This window comes from Urocitellus parryii, chromosome 2 (assembly GCF_045843805.1).
Source record: "Urocitellus parryii isolate mUroPar1 chromosome 2, mUroPar1.hap1, whole genome shotgun sequence".
NCBI classification, from domain to species: Eukaryota; Metazoa; Chordata; class Mammalia; order Rodentia; family Sciuridae; genus Urocitellus; species Urocitellus parryii.
Genome location: NC_135532.1, coordinates 160,198,037 through 160,218,829, shown reverse-complemented (window position 1 = coordinate 160,218,829; position 20,793 = coordinate 160,198,037). Strand labels below are relative to the sequence as shown.

The window sequence follows — 20,793 nt, the reverse complement described above, 5'->3', positions numbered from 1 at the left end:
ACGGTTGCAAAAACCAAGTGTAAGGGAGCATCGTCATCAAAATAAAATGTGAGATAATTTTTTTCTGTAGTAACCGAGCAGTCTTAGTTCACTGGTACCTCAAGCGATGGAGGTCTCAAATAAATTCTTGTTCATTCTTCAAGTGCACAGCAAAGATTCTAATATAATTGGAGGACTCCATGATTAGGGCATAGGCTTTTGACACTTTAGCAGAGAAGCAGTGAAGATCACAAAGTGAAAAAATAGATTACTTTAAGTTTCTGCTTAAATCTAAATAACTTTGAGTAGTTACACGAAAGCACCCTGAGACTGCCTAAGATTAAACAACATTTCTGAGACTAGGGCATGCAGTGCTCACCAATAAGACACTAGGAAACAGGGAATCCCCTGAGCTGCAACTGCTCAGAAAACTGAAGTACAGGATTGAATAGAAATTACTGAAGGAATGTTAACTTTTTTTTCACTGGCTTAGGAAAGTGGAACTCATGTTAATGAGTTATGATATACAATTTTCAAGTCCATACAGGAATAATTGTTACTAGAGAGGCAATCATAGATTATAATTAAGCACACAACTACATAATATAATTTTATTTACAGACTCCAAAATTGTGTAAAGAATTGAGATTGACAGTTACTTACTACAATGTTAGATGTGTTAGTTCATTTCTGTTCTACAAGAAATCATATTGCATTTATAACTGTCCCATATCTAGCTGCCATTACACAATGGATATCTTTTATTTTTGCATTTTAACACTTATAGCATATTTGTTATAATTCTCAAAACATCTTCTGACACTTGAAAAAAAAAGCCTAAGCAAATCTAACAGTTGTTGATAAATTACAAGTGTCATTTTAACTTCAGTCAACTAATATTACTGTTAATACTGCTGTGAGGTTTTTGGTATTTGAATTAAAATTCATGGAGAACAGGATTATCATCTTTATATTCAATGAGCTGAGATGAATTTGGACTCTTTACTTTGATATATTAAAAAGGAGCAATGTTATCTGACCTTACATAAAAAATGAATATAAAATGAAAAGACTTTAGCTTCAGGAATTAAGCAAATCCAATAAGAAAGGTCTAATTATATAAATTGGAAAGTCATTAAACCTTTGATAGACTCCAAGTTCTGAGAATAAAAACACCCTATGCTAGACGTTATGGACACTAGTCTATGTTACACTGACTATTATCATTTTATCAATCCAAGGTTGTTTCTAGATCAGGTAAATGCTAGACCCCCTCCTTTCATGGTGTTGTCTTGGATAATAGTTTAATACAAGGTTTTATGGTGTCTTAAGAAATATTATATCCCCCCCCCCCCCCCCGCCAAGAACTAGGAAGAACGAGGGGGGAGAATGTTTTAGGAGATCCTGTAATATCTCACAGTTTGGCCTTCTGACTATTTGTCAAATGACAATCTGTTCTTCACAGGGTATATTAGTTTCCTAGGACTGTCCAAATAAAACTATACAAGCTAGGTGGCTGTGTTAGTTTTCTCCTCTATGACCAAAAGAACTGACAAGAAAAATTTAGAGGAGGAAAATTTTATTTTGGCTCAGTTTCAGAGGTTTAGTCCGTGGTCAGCCTCCACTATAGGTCTGGGCCCAAAGTGAGGCAGAACATCACGGTAGCAGAGTGTGGTGGGAAAAGCTGCTCAGCTCATGGGAGCCAGGAAGCAAAGAGAGCTTGGGTACAGGGAGCCAGGGATCATATAATCCCTACGGGCATGCCCCCAGTGACAGACTTCCCCTGGCCACTCCCTACCCACCTAGAGTTACCACCCATTAATCCATTCAAATTATTAATACATCAAATGGATTAATCTATTGATTAGGTTATAGCTCTTATCATCTGCTGATTTTACTTCTGAACATTCCTGTATTATCTCACATATGAGGTTTAGGGGGGCATCTCATATCCAAACCAGTGGCTTACAAGTACAGAAATTTATAACAGTTTGGGAAGGGAGAGTCATTAGTGGGGTCATGCTCCCTGTAAGACCTTCTTGATTCTTCTTAGTTTCTGGTGGTGATCACCAATCCCTGTTATCCTTTGCTTTCCACTGTATTATCATTGTCTCTGCTCTGGCCTCACATGGCATTATCCTTGTACATTTCTATATTTTTTTTAAAGAGAGAGAGAGAGAGAGAGAGAGAGAGAGAGAGAGAGAGAGAGAGAAAGAAAGAGAGAGAGAATTTTTTTAATATTTATTTTTTAGCTTTTGGCGGACACAACATCTTTGTTTGCATGTGGTGCTGAGGATCGAACCTGGGCTGCACGCATGCCAGGTGAGCGCGCTACTGCTTGAGCCACATCCCCAGCCCTACATTTCTATCTTGACATTGTCTTCCTCTTAAAAGGTCACCACTCATGTTGGATGAAGGTCCACGGTAATTAAAACCCTTTCTAACTTGCTAACATATGCAAAGACTCTACTTCCAAATAAGAGCACATACACAAGCATACATCTCTTTGGGGATATTTGACACAATCCATGACACTAAAGAAACAGATACTAGAAGGCATGACTATTCTCAAGTGTTGGATATGAGGGGGAAAGAAAGTCATTTATAGATACATGATCATTCAATAACATCTTGCCATGAAGAGTTTAGTAGAGATTTCTTGATGAGAAGGAGATTTGAAGTTTTCTACTTAAATTCCTTTCCAATTTTACTTATAAAGACTAAACAGTAAACATAGTTTCAAACAAATGTGCTTAGACCAAGTGAGCCTTATTGGTGAACCTCACCAGAATGTGGAGAGAGCTCGTTAGCAGAAGAATATCAACTTGTTCTTTTGTCACTTAACTCACTCTCTCACAGTCCAGATCAGAGTGCATTACTGACACCCCAGAACAGCCAAATGCTGAAACAAAACTCAAGTTATGGATAATATCTTTTGATGTTATATTAAAAAATACTCAGATGTGCGGGATGAATAAACTTCTCCCAGTCAGGTTTCAGCAAATCTTCTTGTGCTGAAATTCTTACATCTCTATAACATGAGACCCTGTATGTATGTGTGGTGAAGAAAATGTCCATATTGGCTTTTTTCCCCAACAAGGCAAGAGTCTCAGTCTATTTTGTGTTTATGATAACAGAATACTATAGGCTGGGTAATTTATAAATGACAGAAATTTATTTCTCACAGTCCTAAAGGCTGAGAAGTTCAAGGTCAAGGCTGGCATCTGGCAAGGGCTTTTTTGCTATGTTACCATGGTGGAAGTCATCACATGGGCAAAGAAAGGGAAAGAGCAAGGAGGGCAAAGCCACACTTGCAATTATAGACCCACTCCCTGAGAATGGCATTAGTCCATGAACACCTCTGAAAGGTCACATCTCCTAATACTGTCACAATGGCTACCACATTTCAACATGAGTTTTTGAGGAGAAAACATTTAAACCCCAGTAGTTAATAAGAATAGTTCTCTCCTGCTGGAGCAAATTTAACTAACACCTGTACTATTGCCTTAATCCCTCTTTGAAAAGAAGCCAGGAAGTCAATCAATTAACCTTTCAATCATGCAATGTTTGCTTTGGGACAACAAAGGAAAAAATAAATGGGAGGGGAAAGTGAATATAAATCCACATTCTTCCTTATTAACTTATACCTACAGTCTCTTCTCCTGGGTTCCAGACCCATATAACCCAAAATCTGGGCATATGTCCACCGTAGGCATGTGAAACTTAATATATCTAAATATAATTTATTCTGTTTAATCTGTAATAAGCTCCTCTCCCCAAATGGTTTTCTATTGTCAGTTCCACAACCTCATAGCCAGCCACCTAAGGCATAAACCCAGATGCCATTCTTGTCTTCACTTTTTTTTACTGACCCTCGTGTTCACTTGATCAGTGAATTTGATGAATTCTGTACCATAAATATTTCTCAAATATGTGTCCTTTCTCCCCCTCTACAGCTGTTTCCTTCATTTCAACCCTTGAATTTCTTACTTGAATTATCACAATAGCTTCCTAATTGCCTCCAGTCTTGTCTCTTCCTCTCATCTAGTCTGCAAAGGACAGCCATGAAAACCTGACAAAACTGACAAGTTTTAATTGTTCTTTTCCACTAGGGTGTAATTCATTCATTCATTCCTGCAACCAATATCTAGGGGGTATGTGCCCCAAGCAAGACATTATCCTAGGAAGTGGTAAGGTAAAACAAATACAGTCTGTCTTCATGGGTGAACAGTCACTTAAAGGGGTAGATGTAGAGGATGAGATATTAATCATCATTGATTTTGTGCAAAATTACAAGCTAGAATATGAGAAAAATTCAATAGTACAAAAGCTGACAGCAGGAGAGCCAGCCTAATCTGGAGAATGAGAGGGTGAAGTGAGAATAGGAACCAGGACAGAGTCTTGAGGAAGGCCAACATTGATTGAATGGTTGGTAGAGGTAGATGGTCTCATATGGAAGTCACAGTGGCATCCAGGGGGCTCCCAGAGGCTGAAGGAAAGGAGCAGTTCAAGAAGGACATTGGTCCTCTGTGTCAAATTCCTCTTAAAGTAAGATAAAGTGTTGACCCCTTCATTAAAGCAAAAGTCATCAATGACAGAAAGAGATGATTAGGGAAATGAATGGAAGGAGAGCACAGATTGGAACAAGTTAAAAAGATGATCCAATCTAAAGAAAATGAGTTAATAGAATTAAAGTTCTCAAGGATTTCTACGACCTGGCTCATGGCCTCCTGTCTAGCTTCTTGTCATGCTTCTTCTCATATTAACCTCTCTGGCTAATGTACCCTACATTCCTCTCAAAAGCAGTTCTTATGGTCAAAGGTGACCGGAATACCTTCTCAAGGTTCCACAGTCTCCTTTGCCCTAGGGCCTCTGAGTTTGCTATTCTCTCTTGTCAGAAGGCCTTTCAGCTTTCTCTGGACAGTTTTTATTTCCCCTTCAAGACTGAGCTCAAGTGTCATTGCTTCAGGAAGCCTCTCCTGATTACTGGTCAGCCTCACCACCACAAATTCCTTTTCTGTGTCTCTCCATGCATAATTCCCTATGATTATTCTTCTAAAGGACTCAACTTAGAATCTGCCTTTTTACCTCACACAAGTGCAAGGTATGAGAGAGTAGGGATTCTATTTTATACTTATGTACTTATAAAATGGTTGAAGAATGAATGAGAAACCACTTCTAGCTACAGTCTGACATTAGCAGCTTCAACCACAGCATGACTGAGTTCTAATGATACAGATTTCTCTGGGAGAAGCAGTGGTTCCTACCTGGAACAACAGTATGTTATAGACACATCTTCCCAGTACAGCTCTGGCTTCAGAGAAGGGGTTTTGGAGTCTGAAATGGGTTTATTTTAAGCACTTCTCTAAGTCTCAGTCTCCTGTCTATTAAACAGGAGTAAGTTTAATGCTTGCCTTATATTGCTTTATGAATGTAAAATTAGGAAAGTTCATGTGAAATACTTAACAGTTTTAAGTAAAAGAACCAATGGCTACTACATATTAGTTATTATTGATGCAGCTTGTATTAGTTTCCTAAGGCTGCCATAACAAAACACCACAAATGTGGCTAAAAACAATACACATTTATTTTCTTCTAGTTTTGAAGGCCAGAAGTCCAAATTGTTTTACTGATCTAAAATCAAAGCTTTGGTAGTTTTTACACTCTGTAATTGTGGAGTGCCATGCATAATTGGTGGTTAAACAAAAAAGAAATAGCCAAATTATATGGCATCTCTGGAAAACACATAGTGCTTATGATTTATAACAACAGAGCAAGACCTCCTTAAGTTTTAAACTTATATTGAATTTATACACTTAATGAAAAACGAACTACAGGAATCCTAGTTTCCTCATATTTGACTGCAAAGGAAAATAATTTTTGTGCTTTCCTAGAATCAAATTGAGTTGGATATATTTTCTGAAGGTTGGTGTAATTTGCCCAAGAAGGTCAGGAGAGGGTATCTCACCCTATAGGAGTTATCACTTACTGATTCTTTTATGTTTCATTATCTGATATGATCAGATAAATTTGCATCTTCTCTCTCTTTCACCTTGAAAAATTGCAGCAATCTGTATGTGTGACCAAAGTTATCAATGGGAAAGTTATCAAAGGGAAGTTGGGAAGCATCAGTTTTCTTTCAAACATAGGCATCTGTCCTTACTCTTATAAATGTGCTCTACTAAAAGAAACAGAAAGGTTCCTGTTGTGCTAGGGATTGATGCCAGGTGTCTATGTTTGGCATTTGCTTACAAATTTTGCAATTTGTTCTGGAGCCAACATGCCTTCCTTGACAGAGGTGTACTTGGATTGGGAAATAATTGGTAAGCATAATAAGAATGAATAAGAGATTATACTTGCAAAATATTCTGCCAAGTATATTTCCTATAAACCTAGGTCATTAAAAAGAACTTCACATAAAGATTCTTATATTCCAACTTTTTTTCTTATAAGCTCAATGTCAAAAAAAGAATCAACAAAAGGGAGAAGAAACATTATAGTTCTGAATCTCAAAGCAAATCCAGAAGTTTACTACCTAGTGGTGTGTAGAATATAATTTGTCCAAATTAGAAACTCCAAAATCAATGGTATTGACATGTGAGATAATTGGAATAAGTCATGAAGTCAATGGTATGTGTGTGTGTGTCTGTCTAGAAAAGGGAAAAGGAAAGAGAAACAGAGATAGAAGAATTACAGCTTATTTAATTAGAAATGCTTTTTAAAAACTGTTTTTTTTCCTTTCAACTGATTCAATGAATACTATAATTGTGATTAAATTGGAGCACAAAGGAGGAAATCAGCATTAGTTTCAAAGTATTTTGCTTCCAATCTAGACAACACTGATATAGCAGACTATTAATACAACTTAACACTAAACACTGCTCTTTTCTGAGATTCTCAAACATCTTCACAAATAAGTGTGGCTGTCTCATTACGTGGGAAGCAAAACACTGAGTGAATAATTTAGCATGTGGTTCCTGTATTGAGTTTTGAAAAAAAAATTAGATTAATTCAGACAGATCTGGTATTTGTCCTGGTCTCTTGTGCCATGCTCTTTCCCAAGGAAGTAGAGGAGGCAAGTTTGCTGCAGGCACCAGAGGTGGTAAGATAATTCATCCAACTCATGTAACAAGGAGAAGGTAGAAAAAGGGTGCTCCACCTCACTTTGGGAAATATTGTATTTTATTTCTGAAGATTACTCCACTCTGGTTATGCTAATTTCAGAGGAAAAGGAAACTTGGGGAAGGAGTTTTACAGGCTTATCAACAGTGGCTAGGGAGGCTGAGGCAGGAGGATCTCAAGTTTAAAGCCAGCCTCAGCAAAAAGTGATGTGCTAAGGAGCTCAGTGAGACCCTGTTTCTAAATAAAATACAAAATAGGGTTAGGGATGTGGCTCAGTTGTCAATCCTCAGTACCACCCATCCCCAAAAAAGAAGCATCAAGAGACACAATTAACAAAGAACTGTATTATTTCTTTCCTCTGTAGCATAGCTGCATATCCAAAAGCTTGATATTGGCACCCAAGGAAGATAAGTGTTACCCTCTTACAGGCATAGGCTCCTAAACAGTTGGCATCCTCTGAGCTGTAGAAACCTCATTCTACCTCTCCAGGTTGGGCATTTATGTCTCTAGTTGACTGCAAGGTGGAATGCTCAAGTACTTCTTATAAGGTCACCTAACAGGGAAAATGAGTACCTAGCCTCTCACTTGCTCAAGAGCCTGCAGATTCCACAAAATTGCCCCTGAATAATGGCCAAGTTATCACCTCCAAGTGTCTTATTAAATTATTAAACCCAACTACAATTACTACAGCTAATAAAGTGCTCGTGCCGAGCACAATAGCAGCTGTAATTGTGTGGTGGAATGATTAAACAGCAGGCTGCAATAATGATTCCAATCCATCTTCAGAGATGGAGTCAAAGCTCTAACCATCAAATCAATCAATTAGTGAAGAAGAGTGCTGGCGAGGAAAAAGTCAATGAAAAACAAATTTTCACAACAAAGCAATCCATCAATTCCAAATAATCGTCCTGTATCATTGTATTAAAAAGGTGGGATAATATTAGTTACTGCAATTAAATATCAAAGCAATGGCTTCATTGTCTATTATACTAGCTTAAACTGGAGGGGAATCTAATTTTGATTAGGTTGCATGGAATCCCAGTAGATACCCATGACTAAATGCATATTTTTTAAACCAATGCCATATAATGGTCTAGCTGATCACCCTAGCAGTCCTTTAGGAGTTTTCTGTATTATACTTTATAGTTTCCAAAGCTCTATTGCCAACATTATATGAGTTTTTTCTTGGCAAATGCCAAGTGAAATGGAAGACAATAAATGTTTTTAATTAATCTATTTTACAGAGAAGCATATTAAGGTTCACAGAAGTGATTTTTTTTCAAGGTCAGTTGGGTAGTGAAACAGATAAGACCACATTCTTTCCTCTTCAGTCACTCCATGCTACCTGGATGACTGCACTAGTAAAGTTCAGAGGAAAGAATCTACTGAAATCCCAAAGCCCCCTTCCCTCTGCAGGCAGCTACTAGAGATTGACATCACGAGGGAGGGACTGTGGATGAACGTGGGGAGGATTTAGTACAGGTCTCTGAGATCTAGGTTTACCTCAGGCTAAAACAGTCTTAAAATGACACATCTTGGGTGCTTTGGATATGACTAGAACTTCAAATGCCTGGTCTGAGGCAGGCTTCTTCTCAGATTGCCCCAAAAGTCATTCTGACAGTATCTTTTTGTCTGCTGTGACAACAGCTATTTACACCACTGGTGAAGCACTTAGAATGTACCAGGTTCTTTCTGAAGCATATTACTTACGTTATCCCAAGTTAATTCTAAAAATGACACCCATCACTGAGTACAATGACTCCATTTTAACAGGACTTTTAAAAACATAGAGGAGTTAACTAGTACAAAGTTACAGAGCCAAGCATCACACCCAAGTTTTGGACTATGGCAACCTGCTTCTCACTTGGCACTTCACTCCCAAAATTTTCGTTGTAAATTGGCTAATTAGTCATATCTAATTTAAGAATTTTAACATTTCTCACTGGTCTCATGTTCCATTGATTTTAAGAGCACTCATTTTGATCTCATTTTCCAAGCTGACTCAAAATTAGTGAAGACAGAAAAGACCAATCAAAATTTCCATCAGGTACTTTATAAAGTCAATGTATATGTGTCAACTCTGTAGTTATTACATGATGCAAAAAGGCGATGTGTCATTGTTGCCCTGAGAGCACAGTCAGGTTCAGTAGTGTGCTAGGACTCACAGGATTCAGCAGAGTCATACTCATGGCTGTGACAGATTACAGGGAATGAATAGAAACACTCAGCAAAGGGAAAAATGGGAGCATGGAGTAGAGTCCAGAGGCAAGTTTCAAAGGGTCGCCTGCCAGTGGAGCAACACTGGCACGTTTAATTCCTCCAGCAACAACTTCTGACAATACATGTGAGATGCTGCCTACATGGGGAACCTCATGAAAGACTCAATACCCCAGGTTTTGCTGGGGGCTGGCCACTTAGCCTGTCTCTACTGAATAGATACCCAAACTACAGACTCCCAAATGACACACAGCATTCAACCTAGACCATATTATTTGCACCAACAGTAGGTATCATGAAGCTTTCTTATCAGAAAACAATGAGAATGTTTTAAAACTTTTAAGTTCCCAGACTCCAGCCAAAGGTTGACTTTGTAAGCAGGCCTCTCCATGGAGAGCATGCTATGCTAACATTTTTCTGTACAGGTGAAGTTTGTCATGTCTTTTCAATTTATTTATTTCCTGTCCATCCTCCCTTCCTTTTTTGTTCTCTCTCTCTTTTTAAAAAACTGGATACCAAGACTCTTGAGACCATTTTAGCTGATGTCATAAGTTTTGTCCATAATACATTTCCACCTAGAAAGAATCCTTTCAAACAACCAACAAAAGAAAAAAAACAAACAAACAAACAACAAAAAAGAATCCTTTCATTAATTTGTTACCTTTCTTAGAGAGGTCTGGTCCTGTTTCCTTATGGTTTATCTCTACAGTGTCCCCCAGTGGCTCATGTGTTGACGGCTTGATCCCCAATGGATCAATGCTCAGGAGTGGAACTCTTGGGAAGTGATTGGATCACGAGGGCTCTGACCTCATCCATGGGTTAACTCAGTGATGTCTGAATAGATTGCTGCATGGTGGAGGACAATATAGGTTGTGGGAAATGGTTGGAGGAAGTAAGTCACTGGGAGCATAACCTGGAAGGATATCTCTTTTCTCTGACCCATTTCTCTCTCTATGCTTGAACTTCCTTGTGCTGAACAGTTTTCTTCCACCCCTCCCTTCTGCCATGATGTTCTACCTTGCTTCAGACCCAAACCAATGAAGCTAGCCAACCATGGACTGAAAGCTATGAAATTGTGAGCCCAAATACATTTTTCCTCCTTTAAGTCTTTTGTCAGGTATTTTGGTCACAGTGACACCAAATTAACACATGATTCCTTCTAAGCTCTCTGTGCTCTCAGTCGGATGGATTCTCTCATAACCATAGTTTCTAGGCTTTGTCGGAACCTATCTTAAAACCTCTAACCTAGATGTCTCTCTAAGTGGGAAGAACAGTTTAGCATCTGCCTGTGCCGATGCAGCGGACTCTCTGTCCTCGTCATAGGCAACTCCCAGGAGTTCCATGCTGCTCCTGAATGGAGGATAAATTTCCTCTTGCAAAACTGTCAGGCTCTTAAGAGGAAGGCCTTAAGTAGAAGCACTAGGTGGCAGCTCTGGATTAGCCTTTTAAACAACGTTCAAAGACAAGAAATGTTGCCTCCAGGAAGGAGTAGATGATGTGAAGGGAAAGTGCAGACCGGAGAGTAGGAAAGAACGTGAGAAGGGGGTTTAAAGAGGGAAGGAGAGAGAGCCCAGAGATAGCCTCAGGTTAGGATGACCCTTGGTCAGAGCAAATTCTAAGTTGAAATGGTGATAAACCCCAAAATATGTGTGTGTGTGTGTGTGTGTGTGTGTGTGTGTGTGTGTGTGTGTGTGTTTAAGAAAGAGAGGGAGAGGAGGAGAGAGGGAGGGAGAGAGACTGGCTCTTTAAGGAGAATTATGCTTTGTGGAGACATTTACAAAATTAAACATTACTCACAACACAGTATTCATTAAATACTTTACATATTCAACTGGACATCGGATTATCCTGTGTAAGAGGAATAAATGATTGTTTTTGTTTTTGTTTTTGGTACTAGGAATTGAATCTAGGGGCACTTTACTGCTGAACCATATCCCAGTTATTTTAATTACTGTTTATTTTTGAGACAGGTTCTCACTCAATTGCCAAGGCTGGCCTCAAACCTGAGATCCTCCTGCCTCAGTCTTCTGAAGCATTGGAAGTACAGGCATGTGCCACTGCACCCTGCTATAAATGATTATTTAAGGTATTTAACTATGAACCTGTTAGCAATACTACCGTCCCATGAAGATACTAATTATTGACAAGTTGTTTTAATCAAAATACATTTATATTTATCTTCAATCCAATTTATGTTTGTCTATCTACTCTTATGGGTACTGAAAATCAAATCATGAGGGCTTGGAGCTTTGTTTTATATTATTTTTCTTGTGAAGTATTTGCTGCTTAAACCATGAAAAACAGCAGTGTAGCCTTCCTTTCAACATCCTTCCCTCATTCCTCCCTTTCCAGGATCTGTTTCCTGCCACCCCCTACCCTTTGCCTTAGTACCCCTTTCTTCTATCGTGAGTTCCAAGCTCTCACAGCACCTGGTGACTTCTATTCCTAACTTCTCTTCATTCGTATTACCTGAGTACTCATAGTAAAGGAAATTTTTAGCTTGTGCATCTCAGCTTGGAGTTTCCATAATATAAGAAAAATGCCTGCTCATCTGTGTGAGCCATCTTGGAAATGACTTGCCATATTATTAAAAAAAAACAGATTTTTTTTTTTTTGTTATTTAAAATTTATGCTGTTAGAGAAAATAACTATGGAAACCCATGTTTAAAGATGCCCCTGTTGTGTTACATGCTCAAAGAGTACTCACAGATAAAAGGTTGGGAACCAAGAAGAGGTTCAAAAAGATCTGAAAGCCACTGATCAAGTTTAAGGGATAGAGAGAGGAATGTTTAGCAGATTATATGCAAAGTAAAAAACATCCCAGTGAGAAATTTTAAAAAAGGGATTCTAACTCTATTTCAAAAAGCAGCCGGGCTTTCTCCTGTTCTTTGGTAGTGATCTTGCTGGATTGTAATGCTTCTTTCTTAGTGTGGTTTTGACACTCAAGGAAGAAAAATGGAAATATAGAAGAAAAGAGCCAGTATTTTGATTTTTGTTCACAAAGGGAAATGAAGTTTCCCCGTTCTAATAAGGAAGCTGCTACATGAAGACAGCTATCGAATCTCTTTAAATAAACTCAGACACATATTTTGCTTGGAAAGCGTTGAATCAAACTAGCCAGTTGGGAAAGGCAGTGCACATCCAGGCAGCACGTTCTACACACTTTCCCTGCTTATCTACTCTGTTCCACCAGGTTTTAAGCTAAGAAAAGTGGAGAGTCTGTTTAGACTCCCCCAGATCAGATAACAAGTGACAAAAATTATTAATTCTGTCAATTCTCTAGAAAGTACTGGGGATTCTTCACAGAATCTGTTCACTAAACTTTAAATTTACTACTATTCTAAAATAGCAAAATCTAAGATGACGGTGTGTATTTATCTGTATTTCCAATGAGAACAGTTCTGAACTTAGTCGATTATCAAATTCTCTGGGAAGTTGTTTTTGTTTTTGTTTTGATTAGGTATTGAATCCAGGGGCATTTAAGCACTGAGCCACATCCCCAACCTTTTTTTTTTACAATTTATTTACAGACAGGGTCTCACTAAATTGCTTAGGGCCTCGGTAAATTGCTGAAGCTTGCTTTAAACTTGGGATTCTCCTGCCTTAGCCTGCCACTGGGATTACAGGTGTGTACCACTGCCCCCAGCTCTGGAAAGTTTAAATAGAAATTTCTAGGCTTATATCCAAAGATTCTTATCCCAATAGGTCTTACATATTGGGGATTTTGAAATCTAACTGTATGACTTTCATACTAAATCAAGTTTGAAATTCTCTGAATAGTACTACTAGGACTCCACATTACTAGAATTTCAAATACCATATAGTTTATTACATAACTTTTGAAATCATTCTACTTTAAAGGTCACTGCAATAGTCAATCTCAATGGTTGAAAACACTAAACATTTGCTTCTCAATAAAGCCCAGTGTGGATGGTCCTTCTGTATCTCATAGCTTTATCATTTGGAAGTCTTGGCCTCCACAGTTACCAAGAAGAGTAGGAGATGAAAGGGATAGTGGGGGGGGGGGTATTGTGGTTCCTAAATTCCTTGATTTAGAAGCAACACATGACATTTGCCAGCACTGGGCAGATGGCCTCCAATTTAACTGTAAGGGGGCTGGGAAATTGTAAAAAGCACATGGAAATTTGGTGAGTGTTAGCAGTCTCCACCACAGTGATCTACAGCTGGACCTGAATAGTTAACAAAAAATAAAATCTATTGAAACAAATGCTTGGCTTTATCTTTATTTGCTAATTTTGTTTTAATCTAACCTACACTATTGAACCAGAATAAAATCATTCTCTCTTTGATTCATTTGGCTCCATAGAATGATTATTTTGTCAAATATCTGAAGCCCAGAAAAACCATGGTACTGTGGTTCATTACTTAATTATATGTAAAATTATATTATGTTGAATTATGATATTGCAATCAGTAACATTTTTATACAAAATAAAAACTGCTAAAAAAAAAACCCCAGTAAATTCCTAGTAAGTGTACCATGGCAATAATGGTAAGACTATTAGAAGATGTGCAATCCAGAGAGCAGGTAAAGGGAATCAGGAGCTCTAACACAATTCTCAAAACCTCTTTTGTGCCTAGACCCCTTCATTTCATGGCATGCACATCTGCTTTCATCCTATTATGTCAACCAACACTCATAATATCTTCTATTTTCTAGTTTTTTTGCCTTCGGTAAGCCATTTAACTTAATGAAGTTTCAATATCTTCTTGTGTAAATGGGAATTTATACAACTATGCCTCATTGGGTCATTGTAATGACAGAACAGTTACTCAAATATTTTCCTCTCAGAAGCAGATTATGGAAAAATTTTTAAAGAACCAAAAGAAAGATAAAGGGTAGATTTGGGTATCTTTAGCGGTTCTTCCCTGAATTTTATTAACTGTTGCTTTCATGAGTCAATGTTTATCATATGAAAATTATAAATAAAGGAAAATTTGAGACAGTTGTTAAAATCTTCTGAGGAATCTGTGAACATAAGTAGATTCTCATTGGAAAAATCAGTTTTGGAAAATCAGTTTTAATGCAACAGGAAATCTCTGCATCTCTTCAGAATCATGAATCTAAAATAAATAGATCAATTCAATTGCATGTTCCCACTTTTTCTCTCCAAAGTTTGACATTATTTTAACATGAACCTAGTAACTCTTTTTTTTCTTTCACTAACACTTATGTTAACTGCTGTATAGGAAACTGATTTTCAATATATATTTATTGATTATAATGACAGAAATTTGTAACTTTGGGGAGGTCATAGAACACTTTGAAAATTTAAAAAAAAAACTATAAACATGTTTTCCCTATAAAAATTTACATTATTCAAATCCATAAATTTCTTATATATAATTACAGAAGTCTCACAGACTTACAATGCCATGTATAAGATTCTTTGTTCCATATGTTTTATGTTAACTATTAAAAATTTATCAATAAATAATATTAGCATGCAATAGCATTTCCTAGAGAAGGAAGCAAGCAATTCCCCAAATGCATAGGAGATAGCCAGAAATTCTAGGAAAATCTTGTGATAACAGACTTCTTTTCACATGTCCCCCAAACTTCTGGTCACTGGTGAACTTTCTCCAAAAGGAAGATTTTCTGTTTCCATCATCTCTTTGGCAAAGCCTTCCTTGATGCTGCCAATTTTTCCTCCCTTCTATGTCTCCTCTCTGAGTCATCACTTTGGGGCAATGATCTATTCATTTCTACATCGTCAGTGACTAGTCCAGAAGATGGTACATGATAAGCACTGGATAAGTATTTGTATAACTGTGATGAACAGCAAGCCACTTCAATATTTTTTTGTACTTCTTTGTGTAATGATACTCCATCAAAAGCAGAATAAGCAAGACATTCTTGACAGACCACCTCATTAGCCTTTCTCCTTCCAGATTATGCCTGGCTAAGCCTGGGACCCACATTCATCAAATTAAATAGCATTTAATATACTTGTCATAGTTCTTGTGACAAACCAGTTAATTATAAGATAGTTTAAAACAAAGAAAAGCTCTTAAACTTATATTAAAATTGGAGTGAACAAGAGAAAATGAACAGCACTATCCAGGGAGTCAAACTCAGTTATGTAATTGAGATCCTGTGGCTGAGACTTCCCATTTACTTCAAAAGCTTGAAATAAAGTTTGGTTTGGTATAAAAGTATCACTATTTGTTTCAAGAGGAAAACTATCAGGAATCAGAAAGCAAAACAAATCACTGGATTTAGAAGCATATTATCAGAAAAACAAAACATCCAGTCAAATTTGTATTTTAAATAGTTTTAATATAAGTATGTACCAATAATTGCATACGACATACAAAAAAGTGGTTATTATAGTGAGTATCCTCTATTTTTATCTGCAAAACAATCTGGCAACTCTAGTTTGAGGGCTAATACCTCACAACCAAAGAAGCCAAAAGGCCACACAAGCCTTCCCTGTGAAAGTCATTTGGAATAACTTTGATTTACATTTTATTTACCCATGTTCCAGCTTTCTTTTTCCTCCTTCTTTCCCTTCATGGGTGGCTCATGAGAAGGGAACTGCTGGTACCCTGCATTCTTGGCTGTTGGTCCTGAGCCTCCCCCTTGGTGGCACATGTTGTGTGAGGAGGGCAGCTGTCGTTCTGTGGTGTCAGGTTGTGGGCTATCCCTTTGGGAAGAGCAGACAGTCCCCTCCCTGAGAGGGGAAAGGCCCCAGAGGTCAGCAGAGGCCAACACCTGTTGAGTTTTGATAGTGTTCCAACGTGAAGTCAAAAGGCCTTGCCTTGCTATTTATATTGGGAAAGGACAAATGGGCCTTAAACTCTTGAGACAGCTGATAAAGCTGGAGTATGGTCACATCTTGGTGAAAAGAACAGATGTGGCTTCTGAAGGACTATGTATGGGATCCACCTGGGAGTTCTCCTCCATCATTTTGATGGATGCAGAGCGTCAGCATGTGGGTTAGCTCTTCACATGTCATTGCATGGCTTTCTCTCTGGCCTTTGGTTTCCAAATGAACTGAATATTCTGAGTTTATTTTGCCCTGGTCTATTGGGCAACATGACATTTTAGTGAATATGTCCTTCTAAATTTTAATCTTTCCCTAGGAATGAGGTGGTCTAAATGGTGTTTTGAGAAAACAAAGAAAAGTCAAAAAGAATATGAGATTCTGTAATCACAGTGATTTTTTTAAGATATTTATCAAACTGTTTAAGCTAACTTTTTAATTTTTGCACCAGGGATTGAACTCAGGGATTCTTAACCTCTGAGGTACATCCTCAGTTCTTTTTATGTTTTGTTTTGTGACAGGTTCTCATTATATTGCTTAGACTGATTCATATAGTTGAATGCCCAAGGCTTGAAAATAATGGGGACCTTCTCATTCTTGATAATCATCAGGGCATAAAGTAAGGATCACATGTGTCTCTAAGAAATATGGTACCATTAATATCAAGAGTCCATCCTGCATGGGCTGCACACCAAGCTGAAGTATAGTGATGGCCTTAAAACACATGGAAGAGCAATGGTATCATTGCACTGAAAGAGTATGCACAGAACAGTTCTTCAAATGGCTATTCTTATTCCCAAATTTCCTGGAATATATCTAATATTGCAACATGCCTTTGTAACATATTATTTATTGGTATCACTGCTTGAAAAGCATCATCACCATAAATGTTTCTCCCCAACTTGACAAACTACCTTTCCTTAGGGCATAACTTAATTATCATTTCCATTTAGTGTACCCATAATCCCTGGATCTACCCTATGAGAGCCCTTACTCAATGATAGGCCAGTCTTCATAGGTGGGCATTAGTCAGGGTAGCCTGAGGCAGGATAAGGGGTGGAAGACCAAAATGATTACAAGATTAAGTAAAGATTGGGACTGGGGAGATTACTTGCAACGAGGTCAAATAGCAAAAGAACAGGATAAATTATAAGATCAGTAGCTAAGAGCACATAGGATGAGATTTGAATGGTGAATGGATCATTACTGAAATTGTAATTCAGTGTTGGTCTATCCTTTTTGTATGTTGTGTATGGTGTGAGGCCAAATTGAGAGGGCAAAGTCCCTCCTGTCTGATGGTAATTTGCCATTGTTTCTCATGTTGATTTTTTTCTTCCTCTGAGTTGTCACTTTCTAATTTCAGAGACCACATATTTTCTAGATTCTCACAATATCTATCATAATGCAAGTATGCAGTGGGTCCCAGGAGGTTGATGGCTTCACTGTCAGTGGATCTGCAACTTCTTTGATATCAAAACATAGGTTTTTGACTTGCCTTTTAGGCATAGATTTTACTTTCTACATTAAAGGTGACTGGCTTCCAAGGATTCCATTTCCTTGAGAATCCTGGGTCACGCCATTTCATAGACTGTTATTATGTCTTATGATCAAATATGCCTTGTCATCAAAGATAGTGGAATCAAACCTCTTTATCCACCTCATATTAGACTTAGTACATAAGAATCCAATTCCAAGGAAGTATGGGACACAAATGAATAGAACTGCATCAGTGTAATTCCTGTTTCAATGTCTATAATAGAAAGAAATCAGGTTTATTTGAAGATTGAAAAGATTATTGATAGAGTAAATTCAAGGTTGGGATTAGGGAGATAACTCACAGCCAGGTCAGATAATAACTGTGTCAGTGGAGTGTTCGGGGCTAAGATAGGAGAAGTTGAACAGAAAAAGAAAAAAATCCTCTAACTTTGTTCTAGTGTGGGAAGGCATTATGAGCTACAAAAAAAAATCATATTTTATATTCTCCATGAATCATCCTCTTCTCCTCCCATGGTTCTGTCCAAATTTTTGCTATTTTCCAAAGATCAAAAACAAAACTTCTAATTTCAGTGGAATCAGGATTGCTCTTGATTTTCTGAACCTTAAGACCTTGATAGTAAATGTGTGCTCCTAAGGTCAGTAACATTAGTACCACTAAGAGCTTGGTGCAAAATCAAAATCGCAGGACCCACATGGGACTTACTGAAAGAGAATTTGCATTTTAAGAAGCCCCACATGTGAACTCATTAAAATCTGGGAAATTCTGTTTAGGGATATAGCTCAGTTGGTAGAGTTTATGCCTTGCATGCAGAAGGCCCTGGGTTCAATCCCCAGTACCATTAAAATAAAAAAATAAATTTAAAAAAAAAAGAAGGAAAGAGAAAGAAAGAAAAAAGAAAAAAAAAGTTTCAGCCTTCAAAAGAATCCACCCTTCACAATAGCTACACTGTGGAACCAACCTAGATGCCCTTCAATAGATAAATGGATAAAAAAATGTGGCATATATACACAATGGAATATTACTCAGCAATAGAAGAGAATAAAATCATGTAAATAATAAAATCAGGTAAATGGATGGAGTTAGAGAAGATAATGCTAAGTAAAGTTAGCCAATCCCCGAAAAACAAATGCTGAATGTTTTCTCTGATATAAGGAGGCTGATTCATAGTGGGATAGAGAGTGGGAGAATGGGAGGAATAGATGAACTCTAGATAGGGCAGAGGGGTGGGAGGGGAAGGGAGGGAGCATGGGGTAATTAATGATGGACGTTATTATCCAAAGTATATGTATGAAGACACAAATTGGTGTGAATATACTTTGTATACAACTAGAGATATGAAAAATTATGCTCTATATGTGTAATAAGAATTGTAATGCATTCATCTGTCATATATAAATAAAAATAAACATTGAAAGAAAAAAAGGAATCTACCCTAAGACATTTCTAATAACTCCAGAGAGTAAGTGCTCCATACACTTGTTCCTACATGAGTTCTGGTCTGAACATCTATCATAATGCCCTTTCCAACAAAGCTCCCCCTACCTTTGCATAGTTCCTGTAGTCACTGAAATGATCAACTGGCTCATCCCCTTTCCATACCCTGTTTACCATGTAAGCTTTGCAGATAAATTTGGCCAGCAAGAGCAGCCAACTCACCCACAACTCATTACATAATTTATTATTACTGCCTTATGTATTTCTTTCTTTGATGGCAGTCATTAGAGTGTTTCAAGGTTGTGAATAGAAAAGAAATACTTGGATTTGCCACACCAATGTTATTGATATTTTCCTCATATATTTTTATTTGGAGAGAAAACAGGAGGGTATGACTTTGAGCCTGACATGTACAACTAGCCGGCGCATGAACAACAAATGACTTTTTAAAGGGGGAGCTCTCTACCTTTCTAATGCTCCTCTGCATCCCAACAAGGCTGACAACCAGAAACTGTATCAGCTAGGCTTCCTTCCTTTGACTTCCTAGGTGGTTTTGCAAGTGGAAATCACATGAGGACACTGAAGAATGGGAAGAACCAGAAGCCGGGGTATTTTTCACTCTCCACTCCTCTATAGCTCCTTCCCTTGCCCTTTTAGACCTAAGGGTAGCAACAAATCATTGCAATTATTAAGACCTAAATGTGTCACCATCCATTACAGAGCCTCTTATTCTTACCAATGCTTTTGCAAATAATTTCTTCATTAAAATTTCTTTGATTTCTTCTTTGTATAGTTCTTTCTGGGACCTTGACTGATTTAGTCACTTTATTTTCTCAGCTTTCTCAGTTTAGCCCAAAGATGCATAATCTATCAGGTACCTGTAATTTTAATTAGATACTTTTCACCTCCCTGGCCTGTTCTCCAAATGACCTCTCTCAATGCTCTAATTCAGTACTTCTCTAATTCTAAAGTCTGCTCCAAACCATCTTTTATTACAATGCAGGTCAGAGATAGGGTCTGAACTCCTTGACTTCTAATAAGTTGTCAGGTTCCGACAGTCCTAAGAGCCCATGCACCACACTTTGGGTCTCCAGTCCATACACTGATAATGAAGAAGGATGAAGGATATCAGTGGTTCCCTAAGTGAAGTCTACAACCAAGAGCATCCCCATCCCCTGAGAACAAGGCTATTAGAACCGCAAACTCTGAGTCCCTATCCTAAACCTGCCTTATCAATGAGACCTAACTATGTTTTATTAGGTCCTGTCAGTGACTTTGATCCACCCCTAAGTTTGAGAACTACTTTTTTTTAAATATTTATTTATTTATTTAGTTCTCGGCGGACACAACATCTTTGTTGGTATGTGGTGCTGAGGATCGAACCGGGCCGCACGCATGCCAGGCAAGCGCACTACCGCTTGAGCCACATCCTCAGCCCAGACTACTTAAATAGAAGATTGTGCACTCATAATAACTGCCTTTGAGCCATCACTATTTGAATGACTTGACATAAAATTATGTATGCACTTCTCACGTAAAATAATGTAAGCACTCTTCTCAATATAGAGGTAGAGTAGCCATATAATTTAGGAAATTGACATTGACAGACTTTTGAATTTCTGCTGTTGTCATACACAATAACATGAAGGCAAATAAAATTACCAATAAATGTATTTTTGAAGATAATAAATGATGTCAAGATTCAGTTCATTTTATCATACCATGAACGTCTATCTAGATGCTATAAGAGATACA

The 20,793-nt window shown here is 37.7% G+C and overlaps 1 non-coding gene across 1 annotated transcript; it reads left to right on the top strand.

Moving 5' to 3' along the window:
- The first annotated feature begins 18,372 nt into the window (after positions 1 to 18,372).
- On the top strand, positions 18,373 to 18,445 carry Trnav-uac (transfer RNA valine (anticodon UAC)). The gene has a single exon. It is a non-coding gene; the product is annotated as a tRNA-Ala (tRNA).
- Positions 18,446 to 20,793: the final 2,348 nt, after the last annotated feature.